Below are 5,908 nucleotides of genomic sequence, written 5' to 3'. Positions count from 1 at the left end.
AAGCTGAGATACAAGGTGAGAAGTTGTCACAGGTCAGTGAAACCCATGGGTACCTGGGAAAAGCAAACACACAGCCTAGGCCAAAGTGGTTTCCCACAGAAATAGATCCTCTAAAGATGAGCTCACACTCTAAAATTACAAAATATTCAAGGAAATAATTTACCCTGAACCAAAATCAGTAAAGACAATAAATAAATATCAAGATCACAAGCCTAAGAATTCAAATGTTACTTTTATCCATTAGACTTTTAAAAGGTATGTTAAAATGATGAAAAGAAATATACTGCCAAAGAGGCCAAATAGAACTTCCAGAAATTGAAAATGTAAACACTGAAGTAAAAACTGAGTGAGCATTTTAAACAGGATATTGGACACACCTGAAGAGTGAATTCATGAACTGGAAGATAGATCTGAAGAAAACTATTTGTACTGAGACGCAGATAACATTACGAATGACATAAACATTACGAATGACATAGTTTATCTTTTGCACTGTGTTATGTGCCATGTACAGAGATTAAAATCTAGTCCCAAATTTACACTTCCAAAAATTGCCTAATGTTGTATAACCACCTTCTGAATGATTAGAAACTCCTGAAGGGAGACAACTAAAATGTATTTAGTGTATCAATCAAGTTCTCATCCCAAGTTCTGCAATATAAGTACCAAACAGTAAAGTTAACGATCCTGAGAAAAAGGAAAGAGAAAAGATGGGCATTTTATCTACTTATATGACTATATACATAACAGAGCAAGGAGGAAATGATAGGTAGATGCTATAATTCTTACTTCTGCAATGGCATGAGCCATGGTTGATATTTCCTTCAGTTAGCACCTCAGACTGTTGACTTTCTCAATGAAGCCTTCGTTTCTGAGGAATATGAACTCTTGGTGTCCAGTTTGTTTTGGATTGCAAGACCCTTCTTTGCCTCTTGGCTTAGTAGAGGCACCCCAGATCAACTGGATTCTAGCCAAAGTCTTCCTGCCCCCAATTTGCAGCAATTATTCTGTTTCTCCTAGACAACCAGGATCAAACACCACTTTGTTTGTTTTATCTGGTGTCCTCAAGAGACTAACTGAGCAGATGGCAGTTGCCATGTTCAATTTAGTGGTATTATTATTAAACCCTTTGATGGCAGCATTTCTCCCTTGGATTTGAAAACCTTAAGTCATTAGGGGTAAAAAGTAATGGAGATTGGAAATAAATATTTTGTAAATTAGTCATGAGTTGTAGCTATAAAAAGGACCAACCCTACTCACCCCTTCAGTGCTGGAACTCTTGTTTCCTAGCCAGTAATTGATCGCTCTTCAGAACATTTACCAAATTCCACAGGAGAGCATTTCAAGCTTGCAAAGTGTTAGATACTGGCTGATATAGTAACTGAGTCTTTAATAGGCAATTCCAGCTACATATGGGTAATGAGCAAGCAGATGTGACCAATGAATTTTTATAACATTTCCTTATTTCTTTTTATAGTTAAAAGGACTTTCTTGGCCAGAAGCAATATTGTGTGATATTCCATGAGGATGAAAAAGCCATCTAGTAAGTCTATGGTAGGTGCTACTTGAGGAGATATTGAGACATGGAAGGCATACCCAAATCCAGAATAAATGTCTGTTCCAAGGATGTAGCAGGATTCAGTGTAATGAATCTGCCGCAGGTGAATTCCTGGTCCAATTAGAGTATTCTGCCTTACTGGAGGGGTCAGGGTCAGTAACTGTTGTTGGTAGACTTGGCACCTGACTCTGACAGTAACTTAGTCAACCATAGTGAGAGTAGTTCTTTGTTGATGAGCTTGTGTATAACCTCTGTCCTTGTCAATATGGATGATTTTAGAACCCACTGAACAAGGATGGGCTGGCTGGAGAAAGAGGCTAACTAATACCACAGGTTAGCTGAGCTTCACCTGACAACTGAGAACCTTCTCTGCAGTGGAGGCATTATAATGAGCATCTCTATGAGACACAGATATTTTTCTTGACATCAATCATCTGATCCTGTTTCTTCTAAGAGCTTGATGATCTCTTAAATCTAATCAATCTGCCCTTTTCCTAGCCAATATGGACAAAGACATATACTTGAAGTTCTGCCTACTGGAAAAAATTATCTCTTCCACTTCTCTTCCTGAGTGGGCTCTAATATCATGGAGGTGTGTCTCTGCCTATAGTCAGCCACAGGTGTCTCTTTTATATCACTGCATCATAGGGAACTTTCCACACAGCAATGTGGGCCCATGAAGTAAGCTGAGGGGAAGATGGCAGCATGGGAGATTCAGGCCCGCTGGAAGGGTAGGCAACATTCTTATTCAACTTTTTTTTTGAGGATCTGTCTAAGGCTGGTCTCTAATACACTAACTTCTCCTTGACTGTGCAGTGTGTTGTTTGTAGCCAGTTTAGAGCTAGGTATATCTGGTAACACCAAGTTTATAATGGTCAGCTGAGTCCCCTATCACCAGGTATACCATGGTTAGCAGGGCCCCGTGGCAATCAAACTACTGTCTTCCAAAAGAATGACAGCTACATACCAAAGAGGATGCAGTTTTCTCTCAGATTCTTTGGAGACTTCATTGTGATTCTTCTAACGGGAATTTCTGCAGCCATCATATATTATCTTAATCTGCTCAAGGCATTTAATTAGCCATAGCATTGGCTGAGTCATGGGGATCAAGGTGCAGAGAGCTGTTTGCAGTGTAGCTTGGACAAGATGAAGACTCTTCTCTTGCTCTAGGCCTTAATCAAATTAGGCAAAGTTTCAGGTAACCAAATAAATAAGTTACGGTGTAAATATAGTTTATATTACTTCAAAAATGCAAAAATCCCACCAAGAATTGTATGTACAAAATATTGCAACCTGTTTTTTATTTTGGAAGGAATATGCTGAGCCGGTCTACTAGTCTGCCAAAAACTTTACTGAGCTTTCAGATTTTTACACTTTTGTGGAGGACACCATCCATCTTCTGATGAGTCTGGCTTCTAGGCAACCAGCTTCTTTTTGCTCTTCAGGTTGTATTATTACCAACAATGTGATGGACCAGGGAGATATCTTGTGGAATGAGAAATAGATCCTTGAGAAGTAAATTGTGGCATAACACTGAGGAGGTGCTGTGTCCTAACATGGAATAACAAAGATGTACAGCAGGTCCTTGAATAACATCACTTTGTTCAATGTTGTTTCATTATAAATAAACTTGATGATAAAAAGAAGAATTGATTCTTCGCTGGGGCTTCCGTCTGTGTGAAATCTGCATGTTCTCCCCATTCTGTGTGGAGTCAGGTACTCTAATTTCCTCCCACAACCCAAAGATGTGTACATTATGTTAATTGGTATATCTTCTAAATGGTCTCAGTCTGAGTGTGTGTGTGGGGGTGTGTGTGTGTGTGAGTGCATCCTGCAGTGAAATAGTGTTGGTGCCAATTTTATGCCGTGATAGGTTCCATCCACTGGCAACCCTGAACTGGAATAAGTGGGTTAGGAAATCAATGACTGAATGAATAATGAATTTTGTTATAGTCCAATAAAAATTCATAAAGTGTACAATAATCATCCAAATGAATGACAATAAATAATGCCGGATGAAAGAGCACAGTGAGCCTGCCATATTTGTTATTGTGTGGTTTTGAACTGTGTAGTGGTAGGAGGTGCTCTTTTCAAGTTTTGACTTGCAAACACTTATTCCTTGATTTAACCCATCACTAGGACTGCTGTTACTCACCAGTTCACCAAAACCAGTAAATAATTATCTGGGTAAATAATTACCTTACTTGCTTCTATTAATCTTTCTTAAATGTATATGCAGCTCACATTTATTTCAAATGTTAATACTGTAAGTGTTTTGAGCCTTTAGAAGTTTAACGATGATTTTGTGAACAAAAATATGCTGTAGGAACTTAGCTCCTTTTTATATCAATTAGCCTATGATAAAATTGGTTTCAGAGCATGTTGTCTTGCATAAAGTCAGTTTCCAAGAACTTATTGACAACATTAAAGGATGACTTACTGTACTAATCTTTTTCCAGGGAAGCTATTGGTTTCTGGTATTTTCTGCTTGTTGGGATTGAAAAAAAGTCACTGAATCAATAACTGGTTATTAGGTATCTGTGGTTGTATTAATTTAGTCCATTAAAAATATTACATCTGGAACAGTAGCTTTTATTGGAGTCATCAGCTAATTCAGGTTATGAAAATTCACTATTGCTCTTCCAAAATCAATCATGTTTTGCACTAACTAAACTAGAGAATTACACTGAGCATTTTATAATTACCACTCTGCATTTTCCAGCCTTCCATGGTAGCAATAATCTCTGCACTTCTCCTACAGGTGTAGTATTGTTCTTGACTTACTATTCTGTATGGAAAGAGAGATAGCCTCTGCATGTCCCTATTTTTCTATAGCTCTTACTCTATGAGTTGAGGATGTAATGTGAGTATTTTTCTAGCTACTGAAGTGTATTCAAACATTATGGTCAGGACCTGGGGAAATAACCATGTAATGGGATGAGGGTCACACACAGCCAATTGTGAAGGAGACTCAAGTGAAAATTATTTTCATGACATGTGGCTCTGGGAATATCATAGACTGAGAGTGTGTGTGTGTGTGTGTGTGTGTGTGTGTGCGCACGCATGTGCATGAAGGTCTTATTGGTGACTAAAGTTAGATACTTCGTAAGACATAGTTCTTATGTTTTGGGGTTTGAAGAAAGTAAGGAAAATTTCCAAAGGACCAGAAAAAAAGGAAAAGCTGTGAGGACTTAAAAAGCAATTAACACAGAAGTAATGAGGGATTCCAACAAAGGCAGGAGCCAAATTGTCACTGCTACCAAGAAACTGCGCTTTGGTCTGGTGAAAAGATGTATGTGGGAAGTTGCTAAACTTGAGTGTCCCAGGTTAAGTGTAAGAAACTTGAAGGTGATTTAAGCCATCATAGAGGTTGGTAGCCTATCCTGGCTTGTGTTTGATGGAAACCAAATCCACTTTGGTGAAAATGTCTTTATTTTATGCTGTCATGTTTTCCATTGATCAAGATCAGCCAAATATGAACCCACAGAGAAAGATTACCAAACATGCAAAGAAAGTAAACCATATCAATGATAGCTAGCATAGGTAACATACAATACATATGAACCCTCAAAGAGTTGAGACATGATAATCATAAAATATAGTTGCATAAGATGTAGGATATAAAACAACATTTTATGAACTATTTAAAGAAATGGAAGATGGAACAACAAAAAATGTACATGCAACAAAGCACTTAAAATTTTCCAAGCATATATAAAGAATATCAAATGTAAATTTTAGACATGAAAAATGTAGTTGTTGAAAAACAGAGGGTAAGGAACATAATAGATATAAAAGAATAGAAATAAGTTAATTTGGAGACAGACTTGAAGAAATTAACTAGAATGCAGCACAGAGAAATGGGAGGTGTAAAATGAAAGAAGTGTTAAGAGATGTGGAAGATAAAAAGAGAAGGTCTAATACTATGTCCCTTGTGACATATACAAGAAACAGTAGCAAGAGATCCACCTGGGAGATCATTAGAAATTCAGATTCAGCCTTGCTGCTGACCTCTTGTATCAGAATCTTTATTGATTAGGAAGCTCCTCAGGTGACAATATACACCCAAGGTTTGAGAAGAAGTAGGTGAATAAATGTATAGTTAGAATCCCAGACTGAAAATAAAGAGAATGGAGAAGAAGCAATATTTCAAGAGATAACAATTACACATTTTCCAGAATTGAGGGAAGACATGAATCTATTTTTACCAAGCAGGATATCTATCTATCTATCTATCTATCTATCTATCTATCTATCTATCTATCTATCTATCTATCTGTCTTCTATCTACTATCTATCTATCTATCTATCTATCTATCTATCTATCTATCTATCTATCTATCTATCTAT

Source organism: Mandrillus leucophaeus, unplaced genomic scaffold (genome assembly GCF_000951045.1).
Source record: "Mandrillus leucophaeus isolate KB7577 unplaced genomic scaffold, Mleu.le_1.0 Scaffold652, whole genome shotgun sequence".
In the NCBI taxonomy this organism is placed as follows: Eukaryota; Metazoa; Chordata; class Mammalia; order Primates; family Cercopithecidae; genus Mandrillus; species Mandrillus leucophaeus.
This window is presented reverse-complemented; position numbering follows the sequence as displayed.